This window comes from Myodes glareolus, chromosome 1, assembly GCF_982192425.1.
Source record: "Myodes glareolus chromosome 1, mMyoGla1.1, whole genome shotgun sequence".
NCBI lineage: Eukaryota > Metazoa > Chordata > Mammalia > Rodentia > Cricetidae > Myodes > Myodes glareolus.
In genome coordinates this window covers 43,821,294-43,837,266 of record NC_142026.1, presented here as the reverse complement: position 1 = coordinate 43,837,266, position 15,973 = coordinate 43,821,294, and positions in this window count along the sequence as shown.

Sequence of the window (15,973 nt, the reverse complement as noted above, 5' to 3'; positions counted from 1 at the left end):
GTATTAGAAGAACAGAGGACAAAGTTAAGTTTAGGAAAAATATTTTTAGGACCAGGGAATTGAGGGGGTGCATCTGACCTGTTTAAGGTAGATCCTTCAATTCAGTTCCGTGGAACTCACAAGGATTCTTTGGGTTTGTAAAAACTTAAACAGCAGCTTATTTCTATCAGAATGACTGTGACAGATATTTTTTGCATCATGAAAATATCTTTAAGACTATGAAAGGCAGTGTGAGAGAGAATTTTGATAGCATGCACTTATCCTCATACCTTTATAACGTGCAGGTACATACCTTAATAACTTGTATTTTTATTTTGCTGAAATTTGTTTAGTGAGGTTGTCCTTTTAAATGACAAAACCTCTCAGCTGTCAAACTGTATCAGAGATCTTTGAGAAGAATAAAATTTTACTTGAGTTATTGATTTAAAAATGACAGAGAACTTACTTGGTTGGCACCTAGGGCTATTCCTAGCTATTCCTCAGGGTCCTCCATGGTCACTGAGGGTCATATTTTCCTTTTGCTGTTTAACACAGGGCCTTCCAGACTCCAGAAGATCCTGTGGGCTAAGAAATCTGTAGGAAGACAAGCCTATCTTGACCTGAGCAGCTAGGCTATCGATTTCAGCAATTCTGTCCACTGTCTTGAGAACTTCAGTTTAGATGAAAGGCAGTTTTTCCCAGTGGTCAGCACTTGGCAGTTGAAGCAAATTGTGGATGGACATAGTTCTGTGCCCATTTGTCTTCTGTCTTCTTTGGAGGAAGTAGAGTGCTGCTGCTAGGAGCCAACCTGTCTCTTTTTGTTATGAAAATTAAATATTTAAATGCCATAGTCCCCAGATCTTTGAGCAGTTGAGGACTCTTTATCAGGCACAACCACAGTATAAAATCTGCCTGGAAAGCTGGATCCAAACTTGACTGTACTGGCTCTCAACTTAACAGGTAAGATTTAGACTCGTAAAAAGACAAAAAGAAAAAAAAAACTTCTTGCAATAGAAGGTTAATGGCAGAACTGACAATAGTACAGAACAGCTTAATATATTTTAAGTCAGGGTTAGATTAAGAGTCTTAAACGTACATACCAGTTTAAAACATGAGACTTATTGCTTTGTAGTTTGGAATGAGTTACAATGAACAGACAATTATAACATTTAGCAGTAAACATAGGTGCATTTAAGTTACATGTATGCACACACACACACACACACACACACACACACACACACACACAGAGTGAACAGAAATTGGATAAAGTAGATGCTTTGGTGAGCCCTACCAAAGTCATGCCACTGCACAAAACAGACATGTAACAGAGTCAACACTGGGGAACCAGGCAGGGAATACCTTAGTAAAGATGGCAGTGAAGTTGTCACCTGACCTCAGTTAAGATGATGGTAAAGTCACCTGACCTCAGTCAAAATGATGGCAGTTGCATGTCGTATGGAAGAAAGACCTATATGCGTGATCTGCCCTGTTGATGAGCCACCATGCCACAAGCCACAGCCATAGTGGTGGCAGGGACAGTTTGAGGGAAAGTGGAGAGGGCAGGGCATTGTCAGAGTGAGGGTTTATACCATAGCTGTAAACGTGAAAACCTGCAAAAATGGTGATAAACATCACAGGGCATGTAGAAGCATGCCATCTCTCTATAGGCAAGGTAGTACAGCCTGACTGGCTTCAGTCCAGGTGACTCAGCAGCCAGAGAGGCTTGAGGTTGCTCCAAGTGGTCTCTTAAGGCAGGGACCACTGATGAGTGAGCCAAAAGAAAAGAAAAGACAAAACAAAAGGAGAAAGAAAAATCCAAGGTCCCTGAGCCCCAGTCAAATGCACCACACAGTGTGTGCAGTGCATGGGAGGACTGACCCTGGTTCATCTGGTCACATTTTTAGCTATGGAAAGCAACCAGAGATGAATGTGAGTGAAGGACTCAACCATAGCCATGGAGGTTGTGGTTGCCTGACTAGAAGGGGAAAACTCACCACCAAAGCTGCTGGTTTGCATAGAGTTCGGTGTTCAGGCAGACAGAATGCAGGGCTGTTGTGGAGAAACCCAGTTCCGGATTCTGGCCCCAGGAGGGGGGCAGGAGGATCTACTGAGTCTGACGGCACCAAAGTTATGGTTTAAAAATAAAATCGCACTGTTCCCTGAGTGGCTGCAGTGGACAGGCGGTCCATGCCACAGGTCCGCAAGTCGTGGCAGTGGGTAGCAGGCCACGAAGGCTGTCGGGTCCCAGGCAGGGAGCTGTGTGGCAGGTGAGAGACCTTGTTGGGGCAGCCTGTCCCATGAAGAATCACAGTTCTGGCAGGTGAGAGACAGATAGATAGGCACGCCATGCAGAGTGATGTTGGATATTTATTTAGTGAGTTAGGGGGAAGGGGAGAAGGGGGAAGAGCAGAGAGGGAGAGAGAGAGAGAGAGACAGAGACAGAGAGACAGAGACAGAGAACCGGGGAAGGGGAGGAGAGAAGTGGAGAGAAGGAAGAGAGGCAGAAGCTGCCTCTTTGGGAGAGATGGAAAGGAAAGGGCACAGACCGGAAGTAGAAGATCTGCCTGCCTTGGTGGTGGGTGGAGGGAGTGGGAGAAGCTTGTTTCTTAAAGGGACAGGACAGACCATTACAATAATAAATGTTCTAAAAAGATTAAAATATATTCTATGCATCTTAATGTCATCATTGCAGTTTATGGTAACTCTGTTTTGCCCTTTCCTTTTGGTCACTGGCTTGGCAAAGATACCTTTCAAGTAACACGATTACTTGCCTAGTGATTTAGATGTAATGAAGCACGCAGCGACCCTGTGCAAGTGCTCTGTCTTTGGAACTCTGACTGCAGGACTGTCTTCAGGGAAACAGAAGTTCAATGAAAAGAGATGCAAACAAAGGCTTTTGTGGCATTCTTACATTGAGGGCGATTTCAGGAGTGTCCACTGCTCATTAGTAGTCAGGAAAACCATCTACAGACTTAGTCTCTATAGGAGTTAAACTGGGACGTTTCAAATGGCATTGGAAGGGAACAGGATTTCCAGAAGAGCCTGGATGCAATCCTCCTCTGAGCCCTTAGCTGCAGCGAGGCTTTCAAAGACGAGGGAATTGTGTTTCCAACTTGAAATACACCGAGTGGCCAGCTCTAACTATTTATATTCCAATCAAATGTCTTTTTTTTTTCTATTTGAATGTAACCTGCATTCCCTTATCTGTGCCTCTCACTCTGATGTCATCACTGCATGTATGAGAAAACGGCCTTCCTTCGTGTATTTACAGTGTGTGGCACATGCTTACTGCAAGTCAGCTCTTTGCTAAATGCTCACTCTGTGTAGGCTTGCAAAAAGGCAACTGTTTATTGCTGTTTTGTTTTCAAATGAAATTACAGCTACTCTCTGGAAAAGCTTCAAGACATTCTTGCCTGTCTTTATAATATTGATAGTTTTCTATAAAGAGTTCTACAATGGGCGTGTTTGAAAAAGTGCTACTCTGGTGTGGTGAAGTTCTTCTGCCTCATTCTACACAACGATCAGCACTGTAGAAAGGTTCTGGTGCATTTGATGATATCTACCCGGCCTGCCCATAATAACTCTGACTTCAGTGTAGAAGAAGGGCTCCTAGGCAAGGCATAAAATCCAATTGATTTTTATGAAATAAGACGCTATGAAGAAGAAACGCATTAAGTGTACCGTATCACAATAATTCCACTTTGTAAGCTAAATGGCTTTTGGAACATTGTTGAAAATGCTGTCACTATTCTGAGCATACATAAAAGAGCAAGATAAGGCCAATAATTTAAAAGTCAATGCTATTCCTATTCAAAGACTTTTCCCCCTCAATTAATATAACATTTTCCTCTGTGTCAGTTAAAAACAAAATCTAAGATAGCTTTATATAATATCATCAGACACAGAGCAATGTATAAGTTATGTCACATCTACAAATTTTCCTTACTGAATTTTATTGAATTTTAGAAGTGTTACTGTTCTTAACTTTTATTAAAAGTACCTCATAAATTCTATTACATATTTTGATGCATTATTGTTGAGGCTTTATTTCCTAGTAGTTTTAATCTTTTACACCTAATAGTTTTTGTGTATACCCTTCTGTAAATGCTAATAGACATTGTGAATTTGCAGGGTACAGAAAATGGAAAACCAGCTAGTCATCCACTGTATCACTTATCATTCACTCACCCACCCACCGAAGTAGCCAGCCACGTTAACTCACCAGTTCTCCCGTGGTAAGCAATAACTGTCAACTAGCCAACCACCTTAACTTACCAGTTCTCCTGTTGTAAGCAATGATCCTCAAATGCTCCCTAAGTTAATATTTTTATGTTACTTTGTTTAGTAACTTTTTTCATTTATTTTCCATGTTTACTGCAGATAACCCTCCCTTATTTCCTCCTAAGCTACTGAAAGATATTTAAAATAATGTAAAAAATTCTTGTACTTAGAAATTTCAGTGTTATTTCTGACTACCTCAGTGAAGTGACAGAGTTGGTTTTGTATTTTTCATGTAGACACTAAGTATTTGGAAATTGCATTGATGGAGGAGGGTCATCTGTCTATGTTTTACTTTCATTGGTTAATAAAGAAACTGCCTCGGCCTTTGATAGGACAGCAGCTTAGCTAGGTGGAGTAGACAGAACAGAATGATGGGAGAAAGAAGCAGAAGCAGAGAGCTGCCGCCATGAAGCTGCCAGGTCAGACATGCTGAATCTTTCCCAGTAAGCCACAAGCTCCTGGTAACATACAGATTATTAGAAATGGGTTGAATCAATATGTGAGAGTTAGCCAATTAGAGACTGGAGGTAATGGGCCAGGCAGTGTCTAAAAGAATACAGTTTCCGTGTAATTATTTAAGGGTAAGCTAGCCGGGATCTGGGTGGGAATGCAGCCCGCCGTTCCTTATTACTACATTGCATGAAAGAAGGAATGGGTGATGCTTTTTAACATATATATATATATATGTATATATATATATATGTATATATATATGTGTGTGTGTGTGTGTGTGTGTGTGTGTTTGATTTTTTGAGGTTATATTATGATTAGATTATTTCTTGCTTCCCTTTCCTACATCCAAAGCCTCCGATATGCTCCTCTTCCTCTTTTTTAAACTCATGGCCTCTCATTTCATTAATTGTTGTTACATAGATACATGCATGTGTATTCATACAACCTGTTCAGTCTATCAGTGTTACTTATTTTCCATAATGTCTCACCAACACAACTGTCAACGTTAGCTGAAAAAGGGCAGCAACAGTCGATGTGCTAATGTGGATGGTATAAAGTTGTGGACGGGGAAAAGTCAGTAGGGCCTCAGCCCTACACAAAGAACTACAGGCAGCTAAAGAATGCTGAGAATGGGGAGAAACAGTCTTCCTCAGGGAAAAGCACACTGATGGTTATTCAGTACTCAATGGTCAGTCCTGTAAACATACATACATAAAACATTATACAGGCTGAACAGGAGATGCTTTTGAAAAATCTTTTACCTTCTTCACACTGAAGCGGTATACATTTCCTGATTGTTTATATATCCATGTAAAATAGAGCTTCTGGACAGAGGAAAAGCTTTCTGATAAGATCTTAAGCTACATACCCAAGCACATACACAACCATGCACATATATATGCACACATACATTCATATACATGCACATTCATACATACACATGCATAAACAGGCATACACACATGTACTTGCATATACATATTTTGACAGCTTCTGAAAATATATCCATTAAAATAATTACGTGTCTAACACATGGAGCCAAAAGATTCCTTTTCATAGTAAAAAATAGAGGCAGGCCCAGGTGTTCTTTCCTTCTTCTAAGCAGCTCCTTGCAGCTTTCCCTGCTAGCCCATCTCCATTTATTTGTGACTCATTGCTGATCCACAGAACACTTCACTATCAGGCACCCCACAACCATCCACTTGGTTAGAAACCAGAGTAGGCAAAAGCAACAAAAGAACAGAGCATCCACCTAACAAGGACAAGGCTAGATATCTACAGCAAGAAACATTTTAAACATCATAACTGGTTACTTAGACCCCATCACAAAAACAAAACCACAATTGACCAAGACATTAGGCCTCCTCTGGAATCCAGCAACTCTACCGTGCTAGGCTCTCCGAAAAGCAATTTAGCTGAAACACAAGACAATGACTTCAAAATGTCAATTATGAGTATGATCAAGGACCTTAAAAAGGAAATTAATAATACCTTAATGAAGACTGTGACAACATAGATGAATGAAATAATAAAAAGCTTTCAAGACACAAATGCAGAATTTACCAAAGAAAAAGATTAAAGGAAACCCAAACTGGAATAAAACTAGAAATGAAAACTTCAGGATATCAAGCAAAAAACGCAGGGGCATGCCTCATCAACTGATTGCAAGATGTGAAACAGGATCTCAGGTTTTCTTTTTTAATTAATAAAATTTATTTTCTCTATGTATTTTTTCACATCATATATCTTGATCTCATTAGTTCCCAATCCTTTTGCATCCACTCTTTGCCCTAGCAGTGCCCCCTCCAATGAGACAAAATTTAAGAGAAAAAAATGAAGAAAATAAAATGAGAAAATATTAAAAAGTGTGTGTGGGGGGATTAAAAATCTTGTCATGGAAGCTTTTGTGCGACCCAACAAATCACGCCGTATACCTCTTGGTTTGCACATCTCTATTACAAGTGTTCATTGCAAGGAGTCGGGTTTGAGTCCCCTGGTCTCCATTATATGTTTGATGCTGGGCCCCCACTAGGACTTCCTGTACATCCTGCTGATGCCGTGTGTTGTTGGGATCCTGCAGCTTTGGGTCTGTGGGTTGAGTCCCTTCACGTGCCCAGCAGATCATAGATGGGGTGGATGTTGGGACAGGTCAAGTCATCACCCTGGGTCTGAGCCTCGGCAGCTGTAGGGTTGGTCTGCCAGTTGGGAAATGGGAATTGCTGTCCCATGCTCACGATTTTGGGGGTGGTGTCTCACTCACACCTCTACTAACACAGTTAAATTCAGTGTGCTGCTCTCCTATGTACAGGACCTGCCCTCCAAAATGTTGCTGGTAGTGGGGATTAGGGATAGCTCTCCTAGTCTTAGGACCACAGGGCCAGTTCTCCCACCCACTGCAGGCATTGGTGGGCAGGGGGAAAAGATTCTTTATTGTGGTGACATTTCATTTCTATTTGAATAAATAAAGCTTGCCTGCAGTTCAGAGAGTAAAACAGCTGCACTGATCAGTTTTGCAGAATAGGCAGAGGTGACGCACACTTTTAATCCCAGTAGCCACACTAGTTTGCCATAGAAACTGGAAGGTAGTGTTGTATCCCTTTAATCCCCAGCACCAGAAAGGAATATAAGATGGGAGGAGACAACTCTTACAGACAGTCTCATTCTGAGATTCCTGAAGACAGGATCACCAATTTGGACTGAGGTAAAGGTAAGAGCCAGTTGCTGGCTGTTTTGTTTTCTGCCTTTCGAGTTGAACCTCAATTTCTGTCTCTGGGTTTTTGTTCATCATGCTTCACTTTCCCTTGTTCTTTTTTTGCCGTAAGACAAATGAGAAATGGGGCAGCTCTCTCGTGCTCACATCTTCAGGCCTGGCTCACCCACACCTGCACTAACAGGGTTGATGCCATTGTTCTGCTCTGTTGAGGCGCAGGGCCTGCTCTCCTGAGTGGTACAGCTGGTAGGGGTTAGGAATATCTCTTTCACTCGCATGATCCCAGGGCCAACTTTTTCACCTGCCCCAGGTGTTGATGAGGGGGCTTCTTTCCCCATCCCATGTTTACAGATGGAATCTCAGGTCTTGAAAACAAAGTAGAAGAAACAGATAACTCAATCAAAGATAATCTTGAATAATTAAAAAAAAAAAAAGAATCCAGGCATGAAACATCCCAGCTATCTGGAACATTATGAGAAGACGAAACTTACAAATGATAGGTTTAGAGGAAGGAAAAAAACTCAGGTTAAAGGCAGAGGGAAAAAATATGTAAGTGTGAGTGTGTGTGTGTGTGTGTGTGTGTGTGGCTTTTCAAGACAGGGTTTCTCTATATGACAGTCTTGGCTGTCCCAAACAATCTGTGTAGATATCAGACTGACCTTGAACTCCCAGAGACCCTCCTGCTTCTGCCTACTGAGTGCTGGGATTAAAGGTGTGTACCACCATTACCTGACAAGAGAAATTATTTTTAACAATCATAGAAGGTCTAAAGAACGAGATGCCTATGAAGGTATCTTCATAGGCACATAGAGCGTCAAAGGGATAGGATCAGAAAAGAAACTCCCTATGACACATAATAATGAAAACACTAAAATGTGCAGTACAATAACAACAAAAAAGATATTAAAAGCCATAGGTGTGAAAGAACAAATCACATACAAAAGCAGGCTCATTTTGGTAAAGCCTGACTTTTCAATGGAGACTCTGAAAGTCCAAGAGCCTGACTTGATGTCCTTAAAGCTCTAAGAGACAAAATATACCATCCCAACTACCACACCTCACAAAACTGTCAGCCACAATTGAAGTCAAAAGAAAACCATTTCATAATAGTAACAAATTGAAGAAATATCTATCTACAATTACATCTCTACAGAAGGCATTGGAAGGAAAACTTGAATCTGAAGAGGTTAATTACCTTTAATAGGACATAAGCAATAAACAATCCCAGAACATTTAATCAAGAGAGGGACCCAAACCTGTTATTCCTTTGCTATGGTCCCTTTAAGGGCTAACCACGCCCACTTCCAGCCACTTCTGACCTTGTCGCCATCTTGGCTTTTCTCTTTTCTGTTCGTCTCTTGCCGTGTGCACACGTGTTTTCTGTCTCTCTCTATGTTTGTCTCCATGTCTTTATGTCTCCCTTTCTTTTTTTTTCTCTTTTTTTTCTCCCTTTCTTTAAGTAATAAATGTTTACCTTTATGTCTAGCCTTATGTCTGTTTACTATTATCCGCCGCACCTGCCTGTCTGACTCTCCCCTGCTGCATGACGGGACCAGCTCTGCCGCCGCCCAGTAACCTGTACTGCTCTGGTGGCAGCTTCTGCCTGGCTTGTAGGCCACTCGGGGCATTCCCAACATCGTATTATTTTTAAAGAACAATAAAACCAACACAACCAAATGACAGGAATTGAATGCTGCTATTTAAAAACTCTCGACATTAATAATCTCAATTCCTCCTTAAAAATACATAGACAAATAGATTAGATTAGAAAACAGGATCCATCTTTGTGCTTCATGTAAGAAACACACATAAATAAAATGGACCTAATGGGCAACTACGGAACATTCCACCCATACATTAAAACATATACTTTTTCCTTAGCAGCCTACAGAACTTTCTCCAAAAGTTACAACATACTAGGGCACAAAGCAAGCCTCAAGTGATATAAAAGAAAATTGAAATAACACCTTGCCTCCTGTCTGACTACCATGTGTTAAAACTGGAAATAAACAGCAATAGAACTGGAAGAATGTATACAAATTCTTGGAAACTCTATGGAAATCAGGTTAAGACAGAAATCAAGAAGGATTTTAGAACTGAACAAATATGAAGGCATCATATATTCAAACCTAGAGGGAATAATGAAGTCAGTTTTAAGAAGCAAAAAATATCTACGTGAAAAAGGTGGAAAACCTACTACTATTATTCTGCTAAAGAAACACGACAATAAAATGACTCCTAGTGACACACACCCAGTGTTATACCCATAGATGAACTCATCCGACAGCAGGGGAGCATCTTCTTGTGGTGGATAACATTTAGTACACAGATATACAACTGGACAACAGAAAGAGAGTGAGAGACTTTAGAGTACTCAGTGCTAACAGGTATATCTTTATCAACTATGCCCTTCAAGGCTTAGGGATCTATGAAGCATATGGGGCAAAAGAGTGTAAGGGCAGAAGTGGTAGATGTCTCCAAGGACAGAGCGTCTTCCAGACACAGCATGATTGATGAGTCTGAACTCACAGAGACTGTGACAACTAGCACAAAACCTGAAGAAGTTCAAACCAGACAAAATCCTAGGATGGAGAATGAGAAGTAGACTCAAAGTCCCACCCCTGCCTAAGAAGCTATGTGCAATTTGTACCTGCTGGGAAGGGGAAATCAGCTTTCTCTGATGGAGTGTTGCTTGTTATAGCAACCACAGTTCAGGGAAAGCCCTGTGCCCAGTACTGGGCAACGAGGAACAGGCTCCATGTTTGTTTGTTTATGTGCTTTGTCTTTGTTTTGTCATTTTTATCCTTTTTAGATTTTTTTCTTTTTCTTCTTTTAAGAAAGAGATAAAGAGATGGAGAAAGAGAGAAATGGAGAGAAAGCATGAAGTTGAATGGGTAGAGAGGAAGAGAGGAGTCGGGAGAAGCTGGTCTGACAGAGGGGAAGGAAGATGATTAAAATATTGGATAGAAATTAATTTTTAAAATTAGAAACATGTGCCATTATTATCACATGGGGAAAAGTATGGGACATCTACATTACAACACACTATTCAGCTACATTGAAAATAAAAAACACAGATTACATTTAAACCTACCCAGAAATATGGCAGCAAGATTCTTTTGAAGGAAATATAACAGGTAATTTTGGTGAAGCAAATAGTTGAAAGTTCTTTAATGCGTTTTGTAAATGGTTACATATGGAGAGTACCAGGAAACAGATGAATTGCATTATCAGTTGGTCCGGCGAGACCATGGGAAACAAGTGCGCAGTTATACATGAGATGCTATGAACATAATTTCCAGTGACCAATGAAAACAAAACATACTTCATAAATTCATTTCTCTAAATTTTGTTCGTCTATGGTTATCTGTAAAATAAGCAACTTAGTGTTGTCATTGGAATGTTAATAATTATTAGACAGTGGTCAAATTCTAGTATATATTTTACTATTTTTCAAGTTCATTCATTGTGTTTTTACCATATTTACAACCTTCAAAAGTTTAAACGATCAAGGAAAATTGGCAGAACTGCATTCACAGTAAAAGCTCCAGTGTGTAGGTTGAGTCCCCTGGCTTTAATGAATAATAAAAATCTCCAGTCTACTGGGTAAACAGTAATCATACAACTAAGCTAATCTATGTATTAACTCACCACTTAGAAATACATTTATGAATTGGTGAGAGAGAAGTCTGACAAAGTCTAACTCCCTCTTCAATGGTCTACTGTTTCTTTGGAGGTAACTTTCTAAACTTGCAGAGTGTAATTAGTGATGGTGGTTTCTGCTCGGGCTCAAGATTGACCTCAGCCCAGTAAGAAGGCCTGGGTGGTTTTCAGTGTCCTCCTCCAGTGGAAAGGAGGCCTTCCTGAGGTGAGGTGGATGATCTTCTCAGAGACTGAGCCTAAGGCAATTCAAAGGCAAACAACCAAAGTTGCTCTTTCCCCATAAATATTCCCTGGAGCAGAATGCTGCAGCTCATTCCACACCTCCCTATTGACAGGATGTTTCTTAGTTAAGAAGATGTTTTCTCTGTGTTTTGTAAGACAAAGGAAGGCCTCAGTTAGGATGCTGTGATGGTTTGCAGACTCCAACACAGGCAGGTCCCTTTGAGCACTGCCCTGAGCAACAATATGAGCACCAGGGCAGACCATGAATCTAAAATCAGAATTGTCCCCAAGGTCCAGAGCTGAGAAACCTAATTCTGGAGTCTCAGTTCATGTGTGAATAGACTCAGTGAACTATCCTGTAGATGTCACCCAGCCTCAGGGACTGTTTGTTAGCAGCCAGCTCTTCCAGGTGTTTCACACCTGCTTGATCAATGATGGGTGTTATTGTTGTCATGTTATATATTTACCTGTCCTCACATGCGTTCAGACTCTAAGAAAACTCCTCAGAGAAAAATTATTGGTTCTGTGAGAGGGTATGCATATGAGCAGAGTTTACATCAAGAAAGGGCTCTGATAACTTACACTTAATGGATTCTATGTGTGAGAATGTATTTGTCAATGTAATATTCTACTTCCTGTGAGTTGGGAAGAATAGGAGGAGAGTCGGGTCAAGATGACCAGATGCCATCGATGAAGGCATTCTCTATCTATGCCGTGCAATCATAGCTGAATCTCACATATATGAATGTTCAGGAGGAAAGAGTTATATGTATATTGAAACTAGAAAGACAGCGATAATAGCCATGATGCTGTTGAGCACTGAACCACCACTCATCGTCACCTACAGAGCTGAGAAAATGTTCCTGTTTTTGCCAAATGCACTCTTTATGGGAGAGAGGCCAAAATTTACCACCGAACATAGCATACTTGGAAAGGTGAAAAGAGACAGAATTAATCTTGTGCCTATAAATAAGTTTCTGGAAGGTATTTAATTTATGATTTGAACCTGAGATGTCCTAAGTAAGACAATGTGCTTAGGAATTCTTTTTCTAACTAAGCAAACAGTAAGATGTAGCTAAACAGTTACATCTTTTTCTCTATGAAAACAATCACCCAAGTGTCAGCTGTGTGTTTTATGTGTCCTAAAAGAATTAATAAAATCTGAAAGTATTTGTTTGGTGAGAAAATTTTTTTTTAAATGTCCTTTTGGGCTGGGAATTGAATGTTGATGCGGTTACCATGCCCATTTTTCCTAGCATATACGGTGAAATAGTCCCAGTGCTACGGGATCAAAAACAGGGCCTGATAGAATATGTGAGAATAAGCAGGCTTGCAGGGAATTAAGTGAACTTCCTCTGCATTTTTCTCCCTTTAGTCAGATGAGCTGTGACCAACGAGGGCCTGTGAGCATCATCCGCTCTTCAGAAGTTAAATGAATGACTGAATAATGGGGGACCATATATACTTTGAAAATACAGCAGACCACGTCATGCCTACTTCTCTGGGGGAAAACACATTTATTATAATAAAGTACTTGTTCTTAAAAGTAGTTCCTTTCCCTCAGATACGGAGAATTAGTGCAGAAGAGCAGTCTAGTCACACCCTCAGGTTCATGGTTTCAGCCTCTTCCTTATTTATGCTGAAGTTGATTTTCTCTTCTACCTAATTGCTTGCGTCTTACTTGCATGCATGCTAAATGTAAGGTTTTTTTTTTTTTGCGTAGATAATTAAAATAGACAAAGCATTAGCACAATGGCCTTGAGTTTCCTCTTCCCAGACATAATAATCCGAGGCAAAGGTTCTGCTTTCTGTTAGGCTCCCAAATCAGTATCTCTGTCTAAACATTCATATAGTCAGATGGGAAAATCATTTACTCTGTAAACTAACTTGATCCTTTCTCTGTAAATTTGACAACTTTTCACACAGTCCTACATTGCATATTGAAAGTGATTAACAACTGTGTTCGAAAGCTAATATTTTGTCTTAAGGAACGGCCCTTAATCGTCATACTTCAGGGAAGGTTAAAGAGCTGCTGTGTGGAGCCTGTTTATTCTGTGGCAGCGTGAGTGCTTATGGGTGTGTGTGTACTCGATATTTCTCTTATGTTTCCCTTCTGTGATTTCTTTATAGACCTCTCTCTAATGAAGCATTTCTTCACAGTCACTGGTTGGCGTTAATTGCCAGTAAATGCATATTTAAATAGCTCGTATTTGAGAGCACTTTAGTGATCAGAGGGTTTTAAGCAGTATCTACTTTAGATTAAGATGTCAAAAGTATGGAAGCTTGGGAAGTGTGATTTGAAATAGTCCACATGCCAGACAAGAAAAATCTCCACGGTAGGCTATGACATCATCACTGTTTTCCTTGCATTTCGGTGACGGTTCTTAAGATTCAATTAAGCATAGTTACAGGACTCAGATGCTGATCCAGATCCTGAAGAAAGCCCAACATTTTTGACCCTTGTCAGGAGCCAGCTTTGATTTTATTTGCTTGCTTCATCCGCTAGCTTCAGCCAGGGAACCTGGCTATTTTTGTTATTATTACTTATTGAGAGACAGTTCCTATAAAGAGTGAGTTACATTTCCTAGGGATATTGATTTTTGTTAAAAGGGAAATACGCTCTAAGAACCTTTGACCAACATTAAATCTTTTTTATTTGCTAACATAAACAGGAACTAATCGTCGGTGGAAAGGATTAACAGACACAGGAGACTAGATTATACATCTTAAACTTTACTTTGGAGAGCTAGGGGGATGCTTTAGTGTAGAATTGGATTAACCTTTTGACACTTTCTTTAAAAAATGCCTCAAAGTTATATGGCTTTGCTTCCTAACACTGTGGGTATTTGTTTAATGGTATAGGTCATATAGCTATAAATGAAAGACTTGAGTTTTCTTGAGAATATGAAATAAAAATTATTTTCATCATTTGCCAGCCTCTAAGTCACCTCCATGCTGTTCTTTTTCATGAGGGGTAGTTCATCTTCAAAAGGACAAACCAAGGTCCTGAAAATATTCCCCTTTGTCAAGCATTTCCTGAGAGCTGACCATTTCTAATAATAGATGAATCTGGCTTTAAAAAAATAAATCCTATTTAAAATATTTTCCAAAGCTTTATATACACTGCAAGCAGTTTTATGTTTCCTTCATTTATGTAGATTAGATAAAGAGAGATTCATGTCTGATAGTACTCTGGCAGTCTCTGTATTTTTGCCTCACCAGTTCATCTCATCATTTAAGCACAAATAAGAGATTTTTCTTTGTGTTTATATTGACTACCCCATGCTCTTTGATGAGGTAAATACGTGATCAGTTATAAGAATTTTAAAGTGAAAAACTCAAACTTCAATTATAAAAGAATTCCTCTTTGAACTGTTTTACTTTGTAAATTATATAGAATCTAATTCTTCTCTTACTTTACCCATCTCTACTATCCCCATGTTCCACATATCATATATGTAGCATATTGGATACACTGTTTTGAATCAGTGAATATTTCATTACAAAAATTTCCATTGAATTTGCATATGCCCTTTTAGAGTTTTAATGTCATTTTTAAAGATTCATCTGTGTTGTTGTTGTGTTGGAGAGGTGGCCCAGAAGTTGAAAGCATGTACTGGTCTTTCAGAAAACCCAAGTTTTGTTCCCAGCACTCTTGTCTGTGTTGGGTTCACGGGGGTGACGCAAAGATGGGGAGAGATGACGAAAGTCTAATAAATCAGAAGCAAACTTTTTTCCAGAATACAGGAAATAATAATAATAATAATAATAAATCTCCACTGGGCACAAAAAGCTTATCTGCTAGCTGAGACCACAGTCAGAGATGGATTTTGTTAGGCTGTGGCAAAGGCGGGTTTCTGAATCCACCTTTTTACACTGGGCACCAAGCGTTAGGTCTGAACAAAGGAATTTTTACAGTTTCAAGGTAAAACTCACATACAGACTGCCTTACTTTACAATCTCCATTAACAGAGTTTTTTTTTCGGTTAAATTAGTATTTGTACTTAATATATTGTCTTTCTTGCTACTTCCAGGTGGTGTTTACTGAAGCCTTGTGGTCTCCCTTTTGATGCTGCCGGTTTCACATAGTAGGGATAATGAGTAACCTAGACGTCATATATCTATTTCCTAAAAGTTGACTCAGCTCATATCTGTAGGCTAGCTCTCAGTGTGCAGAGAGATGCTTTGGCCTTGTAAATAGAGCTCTGGGTTGTAAAGCAGAGTAACCCACTGTTAATAGTTAATCCTTAAGCTACTGAGAAAGCTGCTGACAGTCTGTTCTCATTCTCCTAGGCTTACAACTTTTTTTTTCTACATTCCTATTTCTAGAATCTACATTTTTATAGTCTTATCCTTGGACCCTTCAATCTAGTAGCTAATATTTACCTATATTCAGATCCAAGGGTTCTGCAGCCATCTTCTGGCCTCTGTGTGCACCTGCAGTCACGTGCAGAGACATATACACATAATAACTCTTTTCCAAATTTAAATTTCATACACTTGCTGAATCTGTATCATTTCCTCCCTTCCCCCTTTCCCTTCCAACTCCTGCTGTTTTCCCACTGCCTCTCAAGTTCATGATCTCTTCTATAACTATTAACCACACACACACACACACACACACACACACACATACACACACGCACGCATACATCTATAACC